Source organism: Girardinichthys multiradiatus, chromosome 18, assembly GCF_021462225.1.
Source record: "Girardinichthys multiradiatus isolate DD_20200921_A chromosome 18, DD_fGirMul_XY1, whole genome shotgun sequence".
In the NCBI taxonomy this organism is placed as follows: domain Eukaryota; kingdom Metazoa; phylum Chordata; class Actinopteri; order Cyprinodontiformes; family Goodeidae; genus Girardinichthys; species Girardinichthys multiradiatus.
Genome location: NC_061810.1, coordinates 43,322,626 through 43,346,400, shown reverse-complemented (window position 1 = coordinate 43,346,400; position 23,775 = coordinate 43,322,626). Strand labels below are relative to the sequence as shown.

The 23,775-nt window shown below is 36.3% G+C and overlaps 1 protein-coding gene across 3 annotated transcripts in view; it reads left to right on the top strand.

The window, feature by feature from the left end:
* cntn5 (contactin 5) overlaps positions 1 to 23,775 on the top strand; it is a 223,615-nt gene that overhangs the window by 26,062 nt on the left and 173,778 nt on the right. The gene's annotated exons all lie outside the window — the stretch shown is intronic.

Genomic DNA, 23,775 nt, shown 5'->3' with positions numbered 1-23,775 from the left:
TTTTTGAAAATGTAAAACTAATGTAGATCATCATCAATAGGACTTGTTTTTTTCAATTTCAATTAAACTTTTACAGTGCTGATTTTAAAAGGCTATTCACACCAAACTGTTTAGGCTCAAACTGATTTGTAATGCTGGTTGTAATTTTACCATGATGATTTTTATTACTGATATAATATAATAAAATTTTAATACTATTTTGTTAACTTGTCAAGCGTTTAAAATCAATACATTTAGAGGCTGAGCGCAGTGACATTCAGAGTTCAATCAAGTAAATAAAACTCTACATCTCATTAAAAAGCAACATCATCCTACAAAACCTTCTAACCTGGCATTACATGTATTAGAATAGTTTATAGTCTAGTTTAAAGAAGAAATCTGTCTTAAACATTTGATTTTAACTTTAAAATCCTCTAAACAGAAATATAAATATTTATCTTTCTCTTTATTATATCTGCTGTGGATAGTTTGGCACAGTTAGAAAAAATGTTATTACACAAAAACTCTTTATATAATTATATACCCTGAAAAAAAAAAAAAACTAAACTCATTGGCAGCCTGTCAAAATGTTGCAGCTAAAAGTCATTGGACAAGGACCCATTGTTTCCAATCTGTAATTGTCCAATTTTGGTGATCCCCTTTGAGTTATAGCATTAGTTTCCTTTCATAGCTGACAGGACTGCTAGCCTACCCACTATGGTCTTTGACGACTGTATCCGATTTGCTACAAAGTTCAATAGTTGTGCATTCAGAGATGGTATTCTGCCTAACTTGGTTGTAACAATTGTTTTTGAACTACTGTTCTCTTTCTATTATAATGAAATAGTCTGCCCATTCTCCTTTGGCCTCTAACATTAACAAAGCATCTTCATCCACAAAACGTTTGCTCACTAGATATTATTATTATTATTAACATTATTTTGGAATAATATCTGTAAAGAGAGATGTTTGTGGGTGAAAATAGATCAGCAGTTTCTGAAATACTCAGACCAGCCCATTTGACACCAACAACCCTTCCAGTTACAATTTCAGCAAATTGTTTTCACCACATCTAAATGCCTAAATGTATTGTGTTGTTGCCAAGTGATTGACTGATGAATTCTTGGTGTTAAACACTAGTGAGGTGAAGACTCCCGCAATATTTGCAAGCAGTTTGTTAGCAGACCAACACATTTCAGTTTGTGGCCATCATCGGGGTCATTACAAACCACCAGGCAGTTTGTATTTGAAGAAAGTATAATACAGAAAAATATTGAAATGAATCAATCACACATTCACACATAAACAGGCTAACCAATCAGCATTCAAGAAGATAGTGCTTACAGACTGGTTGAACTAGCGCCTGGGTTGAACCACCTCATATCAAAAGGGATATCACCTTGCCCATCTAAAAGCAGTTCATACGGTGCACAGGAAAGACAAGTTAAAATTTCACATAGCAATCGCATGAACTCAAAAATATTAGTTCCATAAAAAAACTGTCAAAACTAGAAAACAGTAACTAACATCACTATTAAAAGTTTATATGTATGTATAACGAGACACATTGTTCTGCTGTTAAAATGTTGCATTCTAATATTTCAGGTGCTGTTTGGAGTCTTCACCTCCAATAACTAAATCTTTGACCTTCTCCATGCATCTTTGGGTATCTGTACAATTGTGCCACAAACTTTGGATCTCTGTTAACAAATCTGAGTGTACTATTCCTAAAATCTTAGATTTTAACCTTTATTGCTCATATTAAACTAGTCCTTCTTTCTTTTCTTTAACAAAAACAAATAGTTCATATAGACTATTGACTCACTTGTAATCTTTTCATTGAAGATACTACCTGCATGGAGTTCAATCAGTTCAACCCACCCATCATGAAAAGCGGAATAAAGCTTATTTGTCATGGGGAGAAGAATTAAAATAACGTCCTAGATGTTAAAATAATAAATGCTTATGTTATCCTATTTCAATATAGACCTGTGGTTAGCATAATACAGAACTTCTTTTGAATTGTAATTTCATATTTGATAAATTAATCTTTGAGCTTGCCATCAGTGAAACTGCAAATGCAGACTGTAGCGCAGTATGGCAGAATAAAACACAGAGGCATGAATGACATGTGTTGACCCTCGAGCAGCAGCTTTAAAACCCACACCTGAGCTTAATCAAGCAGGCAACTTTAGTCTGCTTCGCTGGATCGGACGAGCATCTGCTTATTTGTTGGGAATGCTTTTTCTTTTATGTGTTCCAAATCTCATTCCAGTAATTCTATTGTTTCCCATGACTCCTTTTTGTACCTCTATTAGCTGTCAAACATTCCTCTGCCCTTCCCTCTCCACGGAGGACCCTCTCTGAATGCTGTATCCTTCATCTCATATACTGGATTATTTCTGCAGCGGATGGTGCTAGTTCATTGGTTTCTATGATGGTCATAAGGGGATTGTGAGCAGAGCTGTGTTAATGCAAGCATCCTTTTAGATGGAACTCACTCTGTTTACTAGCGCCTCAGTTTTCATCCTCAGCTCAGTGAATGCAGCTGTCATGACTGGTGGCGGGGTATCATGTTCTCTAACACTGCTCAGCATCAGGGCCAGCTCAGTATGTCCATGGTGTTAAGTGTTGCTCCCATTCTGTGACAAGATTTGGATTCATACTGATTTCCTGGATAGATTTTTAAATCTTTACTAATACATATTTGTGTATTCTCTTTCTTATGGCAGCTATTAGAAATCCAGTAAGCAGAGGTCTTGCTTTTGATTTCTGCGTGTCATTTTTGCACCACAAAAACAACAGATGTTTCACCTCGCATTCCACCTGTCCTTGTTCCAAGTTGCACATATTACAGGACATCCCCAGAGGTGTTGTGACCTAACAGGTCAGTGCTGTTTTCGCAACTTCAGCAGATATGACGTGCTCTGACATATCCCTCAGATGTCGCATCAGAAATAATAACTGGCCATTGCTTTGCTTTGTCCCCTGAGCATTTATAAACGTATTTCGCAGTCAGGAGAGATGCTGAAATAGAGGAATGTACCTTATTAAGTTGTGATGTGTCGTGATCACTTTTGAGCAAGGTTGCGCAAGTGATGCAGCCACTACAAAATCTGTCAACATCAGTATATTTACATGACTTTTTAAAAATTTCCACTTGGCTTGATGAATATTTGTTTACCTTTTTGTGTTATGCAATAAATGTCTGAGTTCATTGTAAAATAAAATAAAATGGTTTTTTGTTTAGATTAATCAATTTAATTTTTGATCGGCATAAGTTGGGACATCCCTTGTTTGCATACTCTTAAATATTGTTTACAAAGGTGCAACCGCTTTGTTGATTTATTTTTCAGTTGGGTTGTTTATATCCTCATAAATATACAAAATCACTTATTGCTGTCCCCTTGATCCCCAGATATTGCAGATATGATTTTTATTTTCCCCGGTCCAAGAAATGGACCCCAGACTCAGTGGTGTACTGACTCTCAGGTGTGCCATGAGTTGAAGGTTTGGGGACTCAATGAACGGCACCAAGGACAGAGGTCCCAATGTAAACTGTATCAACGAGTTGAAAACTTTACATTTCGTCAGCCTCACAGCAGGACGAAAAAAGATAAAATAAAAGCCACAGGAAAGAGACAGATTCTTGCTATAGGGAAACAATATTATCAATCTGGCAGGGAGGAGAAAGAAAATCAGTTGAGTATCCATACTGGGAAGCTTGAGTGAATAGCAGATGTGCTAATGGCTAATGAACTACTGGTCTGCTAAACTGGAAACTAGGACAAAAAAAGAATCTCATGGATGGGAATTTATCCATCTATCTTTCTTCTACATCCGCTCGTCCTTGCATGCTTGCGGGGGAGCTGGTGCCTATCTCCAGCCTGAACGAGAGGAAGGGTAGACTCAGTCCATTACAGGGCAACACAGGACAAACATCCATGCATGCACACACTCATACATAAGGACAATTTAGAGTAACAGTTGAACCTAACAGTCATGTTTTTGGACTGTGGGATTAAGCCAGATTACCTGGAGAGAACCCCTGCATGCATGGGGAGAAATGTATGAAAGACCCCAGGCCAGAAATCAAACCTGGGGCAATTTTCCTGAAAGGCAACAGTGCTAACAACTGCACCACCATGCAGCCCGCTGGATAGGAATTGAAAGACAAAGTAAAATAAAAGCAACATAAATTCACAATGATTTATTTTACATGTTATTTTAAGCAGAATCCTACATAAATATAGTGATTACACAGCAAAGTTCTTTAAATTTGTATTCATTTACTAAGCAGGAAAAAGTTAACATGATTACGAGGGATTTCAGTCTGTATATTTTTAGCTGGCTCTGAGTTTTTCCACATAACTTCATAAATGAGTGACACCTTTGAAGTATCATAGTCTTCTTAAATTTAGTAAAGACATTGGCAGATTTCAGGCACAATACTAAGGCTCACTTTGTCATCACAACAACCAGGCAGCACATGTAATTCTATCAATATGAAAGAAGGTAGTTCCATTAAGGTGTGCTGAGTCTCATAGTAAAGACCATAACTGCATGTGCTGTTTCTACCTTTGGTAATTGTCTTTTGATTGAGGTCATGGAGACAATTAAAACCATTGAGGGATGAAAGGTGGTTGTGGGACACTTTAGACAGCTATGCTGGGTGGTACTGGAGATGAACAAAGCACACAGAGGAGATAATTGTGTGTGAAAAAGTCAGGAAAGGAAAATGTACAGAAAGTTGTCTATTGTTGTATTTCAGTCTATTAATTGTGTGGCGTTTTTATTTTTAGAAAGTGTTTTTTGTTATCTAGAGGGTGTCATTAGTGATTATGGGATTCTCTGTTTTTAGGAAGGTTTTAAAATCATCAGTTCTGTTAGACCTTATATATAACCACTATATTGTGCTGCACTCTACTTTAACTAGGGCTGGGCAATAAAACAATTTGAATAATTTATCAAAAACTGAAAATGTCAATAGAAATGATGAAGGTAGGCTTTCACTTTCAAAACTAGAGAGTATACAATGGTGACCCCATGCAGGCAGTGCGTGGGGTCACCAATATTTAAGCTTTTTCACAAGATGGAGAACAGAATGCAAACAGTAGTGTAAACTTGATTTGCATTATTTTCTGGTGTACTCAAAGATGTTTGCTCTTTAATATAGCACTGTGATGCAATTTTAGAGAAATTAGAGTTCATTTGATGACAGTTTTTAAAATATTTTACTTTGTTCTTTATGTGTATGTTATTTCAGATACAATCTTAGAATTTAGACTTTTAATTTATTTGAAACTGTATAGTGATAATTATCCAACACATTGAATATAGAGATAACCTTTTGTCCATATCGCATAGCTCCACAGCTAGGAAGGTCCTGATCTGATCCTAGGTATGGGATCTCATTCTAAGATTTTTTTTAATTATTGATATCTGGGTCTTTGAGCAACTCAACTCATTACATCTGTTGGTCAGCTGTGTGTGATCTTGTGAGCATCCTAAAAAATCTGGTTGCGTTTGCAAGGAAAAAAACAACACAAATCTATCGATATTGTACAAATAAATCGTTCTTTTCTTTTCTTTGAGTTCTTTCTTCTTCCTCTCCTCCAAGTTGATAGATAATGTGCTGGGTTTTAAACTATCAGCCCCAATGAGACTGTAGTTAAAAATGTGTATCTCTAAGAATGCTCAATTTCAGCTGAATTAAAATATGAATATGAATAGAGGAACATGCTTATTTGTGATTTACAAGTGGCTCAGATTCATAGGTATGGAGAGGTGTGTCAAGATCTTTAAATGGAAACTGTGTTGGCTGCTGTAGCTTAATGTCTGTCTTTAGCTTCTTTTAAATAATCCTTTTGCAATAAACACAAAACCACAACCCCCTTTACAGATATGTTTTCATATTTTAGCATTCACACCCTTTAAGTCAATCCCATAAGATCACTGGCTGTGGGTGCCTTCATAGTGTGGGGCATAGATCACGGAGCCAAAAGGAAGTGGTTTATAAAACAGCATGAACTTGAATGATTTTAGTAAAATATGTTTAGGGAGTTTGTCTTGCGGAGCACACCGCCACAGTCTTCATACACGATTTCTAAATACATTATGCGGCTTAAGTAAAACAAAAAATACTATTCACCGTGCTCACTGGGGCACCAGACAGTAGCTCGTCTCTTTGCATTGTTCTGTTGCTGCTGTCATTGCTTTCTATTGTATTACTGTTGTTCCTCAATCCTGTTTTACCTTACAGGTTCTAGTTATTAAGGGTTTATGACTCTCTCCCAAACAAATTAGAGGAGTAATACTGATGGGTTGACTTTGACCCCCCTTTTTCCTTGTCAATACCTTTCAGTTATTTGCAAAGAGTAAAGAAAATATTGAAATTACGGATTGATGATCTGAAAGGGGATTATGTTATGTTACCTTCTCTGCACTGTGTCCTGAGAATAGCTCAAAGAGCAACTGATAAAGTTGTTATTAAACTTTATGATGTGTTAAACAAATCACATGATTAAATGTAACTTCAATGAAATATGAGAGTTATCAACAAGTCATATGAAAAATTAGAAAAAAACATGCAGTTAGCCTGCATTCAAGAAACACAAATATGAGAGACTGCAGCACCTAGAACATTATTGGTGAGTGAGTTAGGTTGGGTAAAATGTGGCTGAATACTAATATACAGGTTTTAAACATCATTTTCATTAAGCCCACATTTTTGTATTAAAAATGTTTTTTGATTGGTCTAATCTTCTAAGAATTTCATTGCCATGTTTTCATCAGCTGTGAGCTGTAAATCATCCCAATTAACAGAAATGGAGGTTTGAAAAGATCAGTCTGTATGCAATTAATCTTTATAATGTGTTTTACTTAGTAAGTTAGGTTATTGAAATAAATGAACTGCAATGCAATAATATTCAAATTTATTGAATATCACTGTAGACCACACAATTCTAATGGATCACAATGTGCTTTTTTACTGCTCATGACATCAAAGTATCAGAATTATTTGTCAATCAGTATTGGCAAATGCCAGTTCTTTAAGTGCTTGTGAGAAAAAAAAATATGCTTATCAGGGGATTCCAGCACATAACATTTCTATGCAAATGGCCACAAATAAAATATAATGACGTTCATCATTGAAGTTGAATGATAATTACAAAAAAGTGTAATTAAGTCCACAGTGTGTTTGGATATACCAGTTATTATAGTCAAAATGTCACAAGAGCTGTCAAAAGAGATGGAGGTTTATTTCCTGATGATTCATTTTAAATCAGAACAAGTTTTTATTGAAAACGAGATACATCACTCAGCCAAGTTGTGTCAAGCATAGGCCAGTGGTTTTCTGGGCTGTTGCTTGTGACAGAAAATTGGGAAACTCAGTAAACTGTTCAAAGAGAGGAAAGGAAATGGTTCTGAGCATTCACACATTGTTTGCCTCAGCTGCAATAGTCATCTGAATGACAGTTATGAGGCCAGATTTAGAAAATAAGCACTCATCTCTACAATTCTCCCTGGATTATGTGAAAGTCACAGTTTAAGTTATTTATTTAGTCTAGCAATTCTACTTTATATTCTTTAAGATTGTATGTTAGTGAAATGTTGTCAGTACTTATCTCTCCCTTCTGTATCTGTGTGGGAGATTGTGGTGATGATAAACCTATTTCAAAGCTTATATTATGTGTATAGGTTTAGGATTTAATGCAAGGCTATCAAAAAAGTAGCATAAATTATATGTAGATTTGCTGTATAAATCAATTGCTAGCAGTTGGTGGCAACTCACTAAGGCTTTATGGGGGTGACATTTATTCTGATTATTATTATTATTTATGGACCAGTTGTTATTCCTAAAAAAATCTTACATTTGTAAAGTCTGTAAAAAGAGAAGTTAGAAGCTAGAAGGAAAAAGTGAGATGAAAACTACATATAATATGGCTGAGAGTTGAAGTTTCAAGTTTTTTCACCAGTTATCTGTTTACATTGTTTTGTTAGTGTGCATTGTCTTTTGACCCAGACTTACTAAATAGTACATGCAGAACTGCTAGCATTAGGAAGCTGGACACACAATGTAGCTAAGAAATCAGATTGGAGGGTCAATGTCCTTGTTTTACATTGTGTTATATAGCCTCACACCTTTTTAAACACTTAGTGACGCACAGTGAAAAATGGAGAACCATGCATCTAATGAGGGATCCAAGTGATGTATTGATAGAAATTAGTAAAGTCGCTCAATACAAAGTACTTAAAGACAAGTCAGCAGTCTTTTGCCTCCTATTGAAACACTTTGCATTACATGACCTGGATCATTAGTCTACACCAGAGTATGATCAATGAGTGCTTGGTGGAACAATTTTGTTTTTGATCAAGATTTCAGGATCACACCAGTTCTCCTTTATTTTACACAGCCACCTGGCACAGCTATAATTAACGTAGCCCCACCATTATAATACGGAAATCAGTGCAATTTATCGTAGTTGGATTGACTTCCACTGGTCTGGTCTTGCCATGTTTATTATTGAGTGTAGACATGGGCCAGTACTAGATTTCCATGTAATGATACCCTTGAGAAAACAATCTTTTGTAGGATCACAATACTTTGTTAAGCATTCCGCACCTAGTTTGTTTCATCCAGCTTTAAATCAGTGTAAAACTCATGCAATGTATTTCGTCAGGAGATTCCGATTCTTCCATATTTTTCTGTTGGTGTTGCTTAGCTTTTAGTCAAGGCTTAATGATGGAAATATAACCATACAATTTTAGTTGTTTTTAACCACTGATACAGATAGCCGGCATATGTAAGTGTAAGTAACACTACTCTAGTTCAACCTTTGACCAAAACTTTGTATTTTTTCAGCAGGGTTGATTTGTTGCTTCTTGGCAGTTTGGTTAATATCAGCTAAACTCCCTTAGTAAACTTCTTGGTAACGGTTCCTATAAGAAATATTTAAGCTGGTCAGTAGGTGTTTGTGGGAACACAAACGATTATGATTTTACTGCTATTTTTGCCATGAGGACCAAATTAGAAGGAGTACTGTTTGAAAACTACAGTACTAAAAGAAGTCAAAACTGAACTGAATTTACTTTTAATAAAAAAAAATTCAAACACATTGAAAAAGGTTAAAACAGAACCCTGGGTTATTAAAATCTTGTCTCTGCTTAATTTCTTTAACCATGTGTTGTATATCCTCTCATCTTGTGAGCTCAATGTGTCATCACACCTATTCTAACCCTTATTTTTTTTATGACTAATTTAATTACTGGTTATGCAGTTTGCCCTGGAGTTACATTAAAGGTAGTTGCAACATTGATAAAAAAGGATTGAATTTTTTTAATTGATTCATTTTTTTTTTTCTAAAGCAACTGGGGCAGGAAACACAAAATCATTAGGAAAACTCATCTTGGTTTGGTTAGACTTAAAGAGGCTGTCAGGGAATTTTCCATTAGTTTCAAACAGGAGAAACATTCAATCAGTGTGCATTGGTGAAAAAAATGGTAAGCATCCATTTCTTACCTTAGTCAAAAAAAATGAAGTATTTGAGACTTTTAACTAAAAAAATAAACAAAAAGTGAATAATGGGAAATTGTCATCTTAGCAGAACCAGTGTTACATCAGATTATTTTGAACAACAAATTGGATATCAGCACACTAACAGTTTGCCACCCGAAGCTGTGAAGCTGAGCGTCAGGACTTAAATCACGATGTTATCTGGTGACCTTTTTGGAGCTGATCCAGCGAGACCGAAATAATGAGTTATGCTCTGGGCTCACAAGAATTCACTTTTAAACATTCAATAAATGTCCCCCTGTCTCTGTCAAATCACCATGGGTCCTGCTACACCGTCTAAGGAGTTGTCATTATTACAGTGTCTAGTATCAGTCAGACTGACTTTCTACTCCTCAGTAAAGAAGACACTTTTTTTCCAGCTCATAAGGCTGTGGTAGGCAGTGCTGTCAAAATAACATACCAGAAAATATATGTTCCACTTACTGTTCATTAGATAACATGTACATTTTATCTAATGAAACAGTGTCCATGCTTACAAATTGTAAGTTACACAAATGGCCAGTCAGCCTTTGTTTTCTGCAGTAATAACCCTATTTATGGTTGACATCATATCAGATAATTACAGTGTTGTTGTTTTTGGTTGTTTTTAGTTCATTCACAACAGAAAAGAGAATCTTAATATCATTTTTTATTGAAATAGAAGTCAGTTTAAACAGTGACAAATGTCTCATAAATATCAGTTGTTTTGCACAAAAATATGGATGTTGCATTATGTGATGTTTTTATTAGAACATTTAAATGTTTAATGTTTTCTATTCTATTCTATTCTGTTCTGTTGTCTGTATGTGCAGGTGTGCGATAGTCCAGCAGGCGGGTTAGGATACAAATGCATATGGCTGGTTCATGTAATTGATAGAACAAAGGATGTTCACTAACAATAAATTCTTTTTTTTGTCTGTCTGATTTTGTTTCTGCTATTGTCTATGCTTGTTTTGCCATGGTGGCGGTGAGCATTAAGCAAAAGCTCACTTCTCCTACATCTTTTTGTGCTGCAGGAATATGAAGATTAACAGAATTCTACTGATTTCACAGACATGTGCATGCATGGTGTGAGTTCATAGGTAGAGAAGTAAAATAGGGCAATCACGGTTAGAAAACCATAGCTGTGATTACAAATGTAGAAAGTTGTATGTACTATAAATAAAGGGTCATTATGTTTATCATGTCATGGCTAAAATCTAATATGTTAATATATTCAGCTGAGAGTCTACAACCAAGTGTCTTTATTCAAGAATTTTCTTAAAGTAAAGCAGATAAGCTGAAACTGTGAAGATATGTGAATGAATACATCTTCCTTTGCTAATCTTTTTATGCTGCCATTTGTGATGTGAAGTTGTGTTATTTCTCAGAAACAACTTACTGTTGGGATGGGAACAGCTGTAAGTGCAGCATAGAAAAACACTAAAAGACGGTTTAGGACAGTGGTATCCAACTCCAGTCCTCAGTGGGCAATCTCCTACATGCTGTAGGAGTGTTCTACCTTCAACACATCTGATTTAAAACACAGTCTTGTTCATAACTCTACAAAATGTGGGGATTGGCTGAGGAAGTAATTCAGCCTTTTAAAGCAGGAGTGTGTCATTCTTATTGTAAAGTGTGGTTTTGCTGCAATGTAGTTGTTTTCTAAAAGCCTTTTTAATTCAAGAAACACTCCTGCAAAAGTTAGTTACATGCATAAAAGTAGTTATTGATGATTTGATTATCTTAAGTGTATTACTTTCTATATTTGCAAAGCAACAGTCTCATTGGCTAAAATGCCTTTCATCTTCCTTTGAGCTTTTTAGCACGCCCCTCAGGTGGGTGAGTTCACCAGGTTGGGAATCCCTGTTGTAGTGAAAGAAGGGTGATCGTCTGTGGATTATTCTTTGTTGCTTCAGTAATTCAAGTTATTCTTTTATTATAATAGCTATTACTGTAGCATTGAGACTTTTTGTGCACTGCATCATCTGAATGTCAGTCAGTTGATATATTTTCCCTTTGTAAGAAAGGAATCCTTTTCACGAAAGCATCTGCCAAACAATTATTCCACAAAATAATACGATTACTTTCTTTTTTCTCAAATAAAATTACTATATTGTGTTTTGATAATAAAACATGTATGTTTGGTCAAGCCTAGTCATTTCTAAGGGATAAATTAAGGATTTTAACGTTTTACTTGATAATAGTGTCTGGTTTTGCTGTTAACGTTAAGTATATGTCATAATGTGCAAATTTGCATTAAAGTCCCATGGTGCTTTCTTGTTTCAATGACATTGTAAGTGTGTTTTAATAGCTTCAGTCAAGTTTTTTGGAATGAAATTGACATTGAGGTATATTTAATTAACAGGTTAGAATTCAGTCCTAACCATTTTGTTGACAAGGCAGAAAACTGAAAATCTGGCAATAAGTGACATAAAAATTTAATTGTCTTTATTTATAGACCACCTAACTTTACTACGTGTTTTACAGAGGCAGCAAAGAGAACAGGTTATAAATTAATTATGTGTGAGAGCTAGACAGGTTGAAAAGTGATTAGATAAAGGAATAAAATAATATTTGAAAGATATTTCAGGATAGAGTTACACTTAAGTCTAATTAGTAGGAGATTGTTGATAAAAGTGTTTCTAAATAAAGCATTTTTAGGTCACTGATCCAGTTGACCTCATTTCCTGAGGCTTGGGATTCCAGCGCCTTAGGGCTCTGATTCCAAATGATCTGTACCCTTTGAAAAAGACCAAAGGCCCCTAACTGAGAACGTCAAAGCACTGTAAGGTCAGAGATTTATATAGCAGCTGGGATAAATTCAGGCGACTAAATTATTTAATTTCTGATACTATACAGGCAGTAGAGAATCTGCCTGCAACATCTTAAAAACGATTCAAAAAGACACAATGGTACATTGTGTATAAATGTGCCACTCTTTGGCGCTATTATAAATCAAAAGTGACATTTCTCAAATGCTGGTAGCATTTGCTGCATTCGCCAGTTACTTCAGCTACTTCAATGGCTTTATAGGTTTCCCCTTAGCCTCAGCTTAGGCTACATGCCTTTTTTGAGCAGACATCTCATGGTGAAAGTGAAAACTTAAAAGTGAAGGTGAGAACTTGACCAATTGAGGGGGTGGATAGCTGGGCGAGTTATCCATCACCATTCCCAAAGCCAGGTATCTGTTCTGTTCTTGTTCTGATTTTAGCCATTGTTTCTCAGTAAACATTATAGTGCCCTAGTTTAAAATGACAGTAATGACAATTTAGCCTTTGGTTGCTAAATGCAGTTTCATTGAAAATTCTAAGCAAAGTGCTAACCTGAGGATAGAGATTTAGCTGCATGGTAATTTCACTTCTGCTGTCAGTCCATGATAGTCACACAAGGTGTTCACGTCTTCATCATTCATCTAACTACCTTTCTTATCGTGTTCTTTTGTGAGTTGGTGGTATGGTAGGCTTAAAATCGACTTAATTTCAGGCTAATCTGGGATAAAAAGAATAAATAAAAATTTTCTTTTAAGTCAGCATGGTTAGCATCCATAATTACAAGAAGCAGTCTGTGTGTTCACTATAGAATTTACATGCTTATCTTAACTATGAGATTTCTAAAATTTCTAAAAGATATTTCTATATGACTCCCAATATTTTAAAATCTAGCATGGTCCATGGCAGATAAAGGTTGAAAGCTCGACAGGAAAAAACACAGCAACTGATTTATCTAATCTGTGGCCTGGATAATTCTATCTATTTCAAGTTTGATCTGTCCATATATTTTGGAATTTATGCTTGCCTAATTCTAAGGTGGTCCATTTACTTGCTTCAAAATAAGAACCTTAAATGTAGAGACAGTGTTTCACATCCAGGGCTCACACATTGCCCCTTTATCACTTGTACATTTTAGGCTGCACGAGGTCTACTTCATTTAGTCACGCTCTACTCGGTACAGAACCTTCTGTGTTTCTATTGACCCACTGATGAACAATGGTTTCAAGCCCCACCTCCAGCCATCAGTGTAGTGCGCTGTACTGCTATTGACGTTATTTTGTGACATTGTCACATTAGTCTGCTTGAAACAGTAAAAAATAAATAAATAGAACATTAAAATAAATAAACAAACTACAAATAACATTTGTATGCTGGTATGAATTTAAACAAGAATGTGTTATATACAGTACTCTACAAAGGTTTTAGGCAGGTGTGAAAAAATGCTGTAAACAAAGAATGCTTTCAAAAATGGAAGCGCTAATTATTTATTTTCATCAATCAACAAGAAGAGAATACAGAAGCATACAGAAAATGAACAAAAGAGAAATATAAATCAAATCAATATTTGGTGTGACCACCCTTTGCCGTCAAAACACCATCAATTCTTCTAGCTACACTTGCACACAGTTATTGAAGGAACTCGTTTGGTAGGTTGTTCCAAACATCTTGGAGAACTAACCACAGATCTTCTGTGGATGTAGGCTTTCTCACATCCTTCTGTCTCTTCATGTAATCCCAGACACATTCGATGATGCTGAGATCAGGGCTCTGTGGGGGCCATACTATCACTTCCAGTAAGTCTTGTTCTTTTTTACGCTGAATATAGTTCTAAATGACTTTGGCATTATGTTTGGGTTCGATTATTTAGCATTTTGTAAATTGATGAAAATAAACAATCTTCATTTATATTTCTCAAAGCATTCTTTGTTTACAGCATTTTTTCACACCTGTGGAAAACGTTTGCACTGTACTGTATGTTTCTATCATGTATATCTATCATGTATTTTATAATGCACTGAAATAATTATGTGGCCCAGCCAGAATTTATAAAATAAGGCACAGGGGTTCTGATGTGAGGAGGGGTGTGGCAGGAGAAGCAGAGAAGAGAGATGCTGCCATCTGGTGAAGCTGCAGAGTTTGACCTTACTATGTGCAAAACCATTGACGTTTGACCGTGGTGAAGTTAGTTTTAGGTTGGATATTGGAGATTCATGCTCTGCAGATTCATTGGGGTCTTCCTCACGTTTGAGGAATAGTAATACAGGCAGTCTGATTACGGGCAGCTGCTCTCTTCCTGCTCCCTCCTGCTCCGGCCATTGTAGTCCTTAATATTATTGTAGTCGCTCTTATGTTGCATTAACTTTTCCCTGAACTAACTATTCAAAAACCTTCTCATTTCTCCTGGTCCCATGGCCCGTCAGTGATCAGCAGTCTGTTCATTTCACATGTAGTCCCTACTCAGCCCCAGTCATACTTGCTCAGGAGTGAGGATGAAAAAAGTAGGTACCATTAGGGAAAAAACAGCAATGAAAACGCTCACAAAGTGGACCGAGTATAGTGCAGCCAGCCCAAATAGAGGCAGTTAAAAGGGCAATACACAGCTAAAATTACTTCACCAAACAAAGTCACATAATGACAACAAATGGATGTCACTGTTCAAAACAGTCTTCACTTTGATAAGAAGCATTGTGCCTTTCACGCCTGTTCTCTCTAGGAACTGCTAGGGATGCCATGAAATGAAACATGGACTGAACTGTACATGAACAAAAAGACTGGTAACAAATTCTGAATCCCTAACTGCACTGCATTAACCTACTTTTAGTCCAGCCCAGGAAGGAGAAGTCACAGCCTCGTGATGCCATGAAGCCACTAACAAAACTGTTCTACCAGCTCCACCTCGTTCTCTACCTGCGTAGCTCTCCTAGAGATGCAGATAGGGGAGAAAACATGTGTGAATGTATGACTTCATGGACTAATTATTCACTCTTAGATTCAGAGTTGACTATAATCCGATGTTTGAGTACTCGCCGATCGAGGATGAGAAAAGTTAGGTAATGATCTGCTGATCATAAACTCAGCTTTCATGCTAAATGGACAATTAAGACAATCTTTTCTTAAACCTTTCTTTCCGAGCTTCTGCAGGAAAGAATCTGAGACAGAAGTTTCCAGGTGAGACGGTGTCTCTAATCACGTCGAGCGCTCAGTTTCGTAGCACAACTCAGTGCCTTTTGGACCTCTTGTTCTTCAGAACAGTTCATGTATGAGGTAGTGTCTGAGTAGAGAAAATTAGTTTAGGAAGAAACATTCAACATTTTGTTTATTTCATGGTATTTTGCTTTATGGTGGTACAACAGCTTCCTGAAGCTAATGCAAACCGGTCGCTAAGCTTTAAGGTTAGTCTATGTTTCGGTTTTAATTTAAAGTTACAACAAACTATTTTTTAATGAGAGGTTTAAACATAGATTGGCTGTAACGTGCCCACTGGTGCTCATATACATCTTAATCTTCGTATTAATGGTATTTTGAGCACGTGTAACTAAAAGGGTTGTAAAATAAGCTACTTTCCTTTGTTAAACACACTAATGCTAGCGCCAACAAAGTCAAGTATTTATATATGACTGGTTACCATCTTTGTGAGTCCATCGAAGTTCCTCTCAGCTATTTTAGTAGTCCATTACTCCATGTGATGGCTAGTAAAAATGACAATTAGATCAATTGTCCAAAAGATTATTTATTTTTAGTTCGACAAATAATATTTCCTTAAATATTATTCTTACTTAATTTGATTAAAACATTAAGAATCATTTATCTGAAACGGTACTAACTTTAATTTGCAACATCATGTTTTAGATAATGAGTAGAAAAATATAATGTTTTACTTACCTTCTGAGTTTGCATTGTAACTGGTTGTTTAAAGACATACCAATTGTTGTCCTAAATTAGTTTGAAACTAATTTGACCTCATTTCCAAATTGTCCAACATAAATCATGGTTCTTAAACATAAATATCCATGTTAAACTCTCACATCATTACATCATTTTATTGGTTCCCTTCTTTTATTTGTACAAGTTTCATTAATTTTCTAATTTATACTTAACAGACCCAAAGTTATTTAATTAAATATTAAATATCTTAAGCATATTCTTGCACAACAGAACCTAATTAAACAACAGAATTGCCTCCATAGAGAAGTTTCTTTTAAACAGCTTCTTACATCTTTGGTGCTTCCTTTGACTATCTCTTTTCTCAGTAACAACTTCCACACAGAAAAGTGTTGTTGTTCTTTTTACCTTAACCTGTTAACACTTAGGTTTGGTGCATTCTAACTGGCTGTTGTGGCTAAAAATGTGATTATTCCAGTCACCAACCAATTTCTCTGTGCATCTCTCCTTATATATTTTTATTTATTTATTCGACAGCTGTAAAAAAAACAATAAATTCATACTTAGCAACCTACAGGTAAAATTTATTCCACCTAGTAACAAAAAAAAAGAATGTGCTGGAAAGATATGGAAGCTGTGTTCACTGCCATCTTAAAAATAAACTTGACATAGCTCAAACTGAATATATGTCAGCCTGTACATCTTTTATTATAGTCACTTTGGTTGTTTTGGCTACAGACCACACACTCACTGTTGGTGATTATGTGTCTGGTTTGTTGCAGGGCAAGAACAACTGCTAATTTATCTTATTGTTTGCCTGATGAAATAAATATTTTGATATGGTATGGACAATATATGCCCATGGTTTCAAGTGTGGCAATAAGCACAAGTCACTGATCAAGCATAACAGGGATTAGCTTCACAACACAGTAAAGTGTCATTCAGTTGCAGCAGCTCACATATATTTAGCATAATTAGTATGAAATGCCTACTAATGAACAAAGGTGTTAGTGCTTTTAATGTTTTCATAAATAAAAATACAACCAGAACAGCTGTAACTAGAATTCTGAAGTTCATGATCAGCAGTAAATCAGCAGCTCTGCCTTTACTAAGCTTAAATTTTAATTACCCAGACAACAGTTTTTACATTGTCCCCTTGTCATTATTTTATCTACATCATATATCTTTGTGCTTTATGAATGTTTATGAATATTTTGATGTTTGAACAGAGAGGCACCAAAGCTGCTGAATAAAAAATAACACATCGTCAAATTTCCCATGTGATACACAAAATGTCAGAGCTGACAAACATGCTACATGCACTATACTGAATGGATTTACACAAAAAAATAATAAGTGTCTGCCTGCCATGTTGATACAAATATCATTCATACAGTTTATCCAAAACTAACAAAAGAGCATTATGATGTCCCTTAGCGATATCGCCTGAAAATACACAATATCTCACAGCAAGTGGTTAATGAGAACATAGCTGCTGTAGGCGCTGTGTTCAGGAGATATTTATGGCTTGGTGATTTATGTCTACATTGTTTCATGTGGAACACTTCACATGGAATTACAGCAAAGAGACAACTTGGAAGCAGCACATTATGAACTGTGCGGACCTTGTTGTTCTCTTTGCTCTACCTCATTAATAATTGTGTGGCTGAGCTGTGATCAGAGGTGTTGCATAACCCAGCCCTACAGCCTTTTAATGTACATACTTGGAGATGTAACAGAGAGCTGTGCAGTTGCAAAATGTATTCTTTAGTTTTTGCTGATGTTGAGATGAAACTAATGGCTATATATTTACAGTCGGCTATATATTTACAGTCGGTCAGTCGGTCAGTCCTTTTCTACCGCTTATTCCATAGTGGGTCGCGGGGAAGGTGGTGCCTACCTCCACCAGTCAGTGTGTAAAACAGTTTCGGTGAAATAAAAAAAAACAGAGCTTACCTTGAACATTCCCCTTATTCTATCCAGTTTGTGTATTGTGCTCAATCAGAAAATTAAGCTGCTTACAAAGAAGAAGAAAATATATATTGCCAATTAGGCATGGGCTGGTTACCATCACCAGTATGTTTTCAGATCTGCTCAAATCTTCCCTTATGCCATTCTTACCTGCATTTTTGGAAAGGCAAAAAAAAAGTCCTGAAGTGAAGAGTTTTTTCCAGCAGTATGGAGCATTGCCCTGCCCCCATTTCTAGCTGCACACTCCCAGTCTGCTTGCTTAAAGAGGGTGCCTACGTTTTCCCTTGCTTGCATGAAATTCAGCACTTTCAAAACATTTTTAATTGTGTGAAATAAACACCCATTACTCTTCCTTTATTATTTTTAGCCAAAGTTATTAAGGGATAATGTGGAAGGTCCAAAGAGCCATTTGCGACTCTGGAGCCACAGGCTGCAGACCCCTGATCTAAGGAAGCCCAGCCAATTGCACGGAGCTACTGACTTTGCAGCAACCCCGCCTCCTGAACAGTAATAGTAGTCTCTTACATACTACCATAGTCTCTTATATATACTCCATACTTACTATCATACTCTCCGGCATCGAATTCTTAACTTTGCAGCTATCTCTCATACTTAGCATGCATGTAGTGACAGTGGAACAGTGGAAATCTTCCTTTTAACATGAAGAAACGTTTAGCACAACCTGCCTGAGTGTAAATGGTCTTCTGCCACAACTGACAAAGGCTCAGAAAAGACAGAGCTGACACAAAAACCGGAACACAGAAACACTCAAGAGCACGTTCTACTTGCAAAAGGAAAAGCGAAACAAAAAAGAACCAAGGTAATGACTGCAATAGCTCTTTTGGTGGCTTCATGTAGAAGAGAAACACAGCAAAAACAAATTTGCTCTGAAACAGTAGTAAAATCTATGGGATGAAAAACAGAGTTTAGAAGGTTAGTAGAAACAATAGCTTATTCAGTTGCTTTGTCCTCAAGAAAGAAAGGGTAAAAACAGAAAGACAGGGTCGAGGTATCATCTGCAGAGAGAAGATGGAGTTATGTGGAGCAATAGCTCAGCCAAATGTCCATTTTCTGAAAGGTGTCACAGCTAAACAGAAACACCGGACTATATTTAGCTTCTATGAACAGCTCCACTGTAACTCAGTGATGTCCGATCATAAAACTTCCCCCAAACTCCTGAGCACACAAAGGGTCATAAACGTTTGGGGGCAAGCTAGCGAATTGTGAGATTGGAGACAAAGGAAAATAAATGGGGAATTTCACCATGAGGTTATTTTAGCAGTCCAGTCTCACAGCGCACCTGCGTTGACTCTCAGGTGGTAAAACACGCACAGAACTAGGAGCTTAGCGGCTTCAGACATCAACACAACACATCAAAGTTCCAATAAGCAAGGCTACATGCACATTCAGAACACATTAGATTCTAACTAGCGATTCTCATCGCACTACAACCTCTGACCCTGCCCAGGCTTTCTAATAAAGGAATAAAAGTAAAGGATAGGATTTACTTGTAGTCGTTTTCCTTCTGAGTGGGCGGGGGGGGGGTCGAGCGAGGAAAAGTGGAAAGGGGTTAATTGTGCGTCCACAATTAACTTCAGGAAAAACGGTCAGTCTTCGTCTTCTGGCCTTCTTGGCGAAAAGGGAAAATATGATCTGACCATCAAAGTCGACTTGGGATGAAGCACGGTAGCGGTTCGACTCCTCGAAACTCCATGTTCTTAGTTACGTGTTAAGCTCACGTCTTCGATCGGCAAAGTGAAATCTCTGGCCTTCCTAGTCCAGAAACCTCAGTTATGAATTGTTCGTTGTCCAACGAGAGAGAATGAATGAACTCCGCCAGGAGCTCTTCTCTTAAAGGAGCGCGCTTCAGTTGCTAGTCCGGTCTCTAGCAGAAGGCAGCGTGTTCAACATGGAGCCCTCCATATATAGCGCCTTGTGACGTCAGACTTGGGGCGTGTCATATCAGCCGCCATGTCCTGGATACAAAATGGCCGAAAGCACCAGGAGGCCTGGTGTCTGTGCAAGTAGTCCAATATTCAGCAACAAGTGGTCCAACGCCTATTAGTCCTAAACTAAAGACTTTTTCCCCATTTTTAAAGGTCTGGATTTGATCATTTCTTGTTTAAAATCAAAATATTTTAACAGATCAAACTCAGCTGGATAGTTTTACACAAAACAGAGCCTTTTTACAACCCTCTTTGAGATTTATCAAGCTTTTATTCTATTCAGGAAAAAAGGGGAACATTTTTAACTCTTCTTGACAATAGGATAAACTTAAAATTAGGCAGGCATAAAAACAGCAAAGTATGGACTTGTCAGACATTGACTGGAATATTTTATAGTTATTATTCGATCCTTAAAAACAAACAGTGATTTGTCAAACCTTTTGCTCTAAGAAAACAAAAAAAAGGGATTCTAAGTGGACAAAATGTAGCTAAAATCTCGTCTGTCTTGTCATGAGGCTAGATCTATTCTTATATTTCTATTAGATTTTAAAGAAAAAACTAACTTCAACTGTGTTATAAACACAGAAGCTGCTGATGTTCAGCAGCAGAAAGGTTTCTGTAAGTCCATTCACAAACTGGGAGCTGATGTTTACATTGAACCAGCTTGTTTCCTGAAGTCTGTTTGTGTTCCAGGGACGTAACAACAAATTCAGTTAAATTAGATATACCCAGAGTTAGCTGCAAATCTCTTCACTGATTATTTATTTTTATTTTTGGTCCGTGTTGTGATTCACACCACACAATCTATACACCTTCTCCTTCATCCCTGGAGAAAACATTTTAAAACCCAGTGCACTCGAGGAAAAAAAAGTAGAGGCTTGCAGTTTTCCAGCCAGGAAACATGGCCGAACGGTGAATAATGGAAACATCTCTCTGTTCAACTCAGTTTCGCAAAGAATAATCCCATCAATTGTATCTTTAAGTAATTTTGATTCTAAATTCACTATATTTGAGACTAGTTAATCCTTGTTTGTACTTTTAGTAAGTTAGTTAATTAATTTCTCCATAATGTGATCAATAAAGTCTATCTTATCTTTTACAGAGCCTTGAGTGTGTGCGCATGTAGACAGACCATGATGGTGCATTTTGGACCATTTTTAAACTGCATTTCTCAAGCAAAATTGTTTCTAGGAGAAGAAAACCTCTTTGTCATCAGAAAATATATTTGGATCCTTACTTAACAGTTCTTTAAAATAATCAAAATCACAAAGATTCAATCAAAAAATTAATACATGAAACACGGATAATTGAACCATAATTATGTTGTGAACTCAATAACGAAATGATGAGCTTGATGTAATAGTGATGACCACACAAAGCCATATAAAACACATTACACTTTTTTCATGAAACGATTCCAGACTTCTCCAGATCCAACTTTTTTAAGTGGTTAATCTGTTACATTCATTTTACAATACAAAATGCTAAATGTGAGACTTGGACTTCAGTCGCGTTTAGGCTAAAAAGACTTAAATACTTGACTTAGACTCGTGCCTTGAAGATTTAGAATGTCACTTAGATTTGACATTTGGATGTCTAACCTCAGTCTTTTTCGCGTAATTGGGTAAAAGTAAGCTGATTATTAAGCAACAGCGCTCAGCTCTGATAGGAATGCACAGTAAAAGGGCTGGTTTTATGTTTTATTATGTCTATTAGCAGTAGTAGCAGTAAAACATAGGTATAAACAGGTGCTACCTTTTAATACCCTAGTATTATTCAAATCGAAAGGAACAAAACCACTTCCTGTTTAATTTTTTTTTTCAAACTTTTTTCATTTACAGTGCTGCAATTTTTCTTATTAAGTTATTCAGCAGTTCACAACCGCTGAACTGTTTAACTGTTATATTAAATGTTCTGACAGGGACTATTGTTATGTTTTAATATTCATCTAAGGAGATAGCAGTATCTCTGGCCTTCTCCCACAGTCTAAAAACATGACTGTTAGGATAATTGGTCTCTCTAAATTGCCCTTAGGTGTGAGTGGGTGTGTGCATGGTTGATTGTCCTGTGTGTTTCTGTGTTGCCCTGCAATGGACTGGTGACCTGTCCAGGGTGTACCTCGCCTTTCGCCCATAGACTGCTGGACCAGTTCCCCCGTGACCCTGTACGGAAGAAGCAAGTATAGAAAATGGATGGATGGATATAGCAGTACATGGTCTCATTGAAAACAAATAGCAAGATAGTTTTAGGAGGCTAGATGGCATGCAACTGAGTAATTTCATTAATTAAAGACTTGACTAAGTGAAAAATAACTTGTGAAGATCTCTGTTTCAGTCCTAAACAAAAAAATAAATGTTATTGAGGTTGTTAAATAGAGTATTGCTCAAAATGAGAAATTAGTTTCTTATCAAATGCTTGAAGTAATACAAATTTAAAGAGAATACATATAACACAAATTAACTGCTGCAACCCTAAATACCATAAGCTGACCCTTATTATCTGAAACAAAGAAAAACTATAAAGAATGTTTGTCATCTTCTGTCCCTGCTCTCCTATTGAATCTGCATTTATTTGTTTGTATTCACCTGTTTGGAAGAGAAATGATGAAGTCACGGTGGACAGAAAGAATGTGGGCACCTTTAACAACAAGGAGACCAATGTGAGAAAGCTGTCTAGACACATGACCATCGGCTGTTTAATTGTTTTCCTTACTCTGTTTGCTTTATTTCTTGCTGCATATCTCTCATATCTAATTAACAGAATGCTAGTATTATAAACATTAAATATTTGTGCATTTTGCAATGCAAAGCAAGAGGTGAGGCAGCGTGTGGACAAAACAGACTAAAGCATTCTTAAGTGTTGCATTGGATTTGGACATTCTTCTGTCAAACATCAGAGCTTCTTCTACCACTTTATGAATGATCTAAACAGTCTGAACTTCCCTAGGAAAATGACATGCTATGATAAGAGAAAAAAGGGAACAAATTGAGGGTTCTATTAAAGGCTTGTTATTAGGTAATTGAGAAAATACTTTCGATTGAGATGGATGATTCTGGAACAAATAACAGGGTCTGCAGATTTAACTCTATTAAAAGCATAGCATTCAAACACAATAATGTTGAAATAATGCTAACATTTCATGTTTCAATTGTTTTGCACCATTTTTTTTTTCTTTGGTAATTAGTTTAGCCTACAGGAAGGTTACTCTAACACATTAACACTATAACAAGCCATTTAAAAATAATACATGTCAAACATCACACATTGTTCTGCAAAGGGCAGCAACTGTTAATACTCTCGGTAGATGATTAGATAGGGCATCTGTCAATCCCACTATGTCAGGATTGAAATTCAGCCGTCAGATCAACAAGACACTTGACGCGGATCTTGTCAGTGAATAGGAGCTACCCCTAATTCCCTCTCCTTTCGTAGCTGCAAGCACAAGATACCGATACAAACTTTTGTGTTCTGAAAAAAAAATTATACGTTCAAAGCTTGTGTCCAGATACCTCAGAAGGAAAATAAATAAATAAATCTGACAAGCAGAAAAATCCCGTGGTTTGGAAAATGATCGACAACAAATGTGGCATATTTATTTTTGTAAAATACCCTAGTCTTTACTTGTTTTGCAAAGAAGAAAGGGCATGAATTTCAATATCTAGAAGTGCATTGTTCATTGAGACATGTC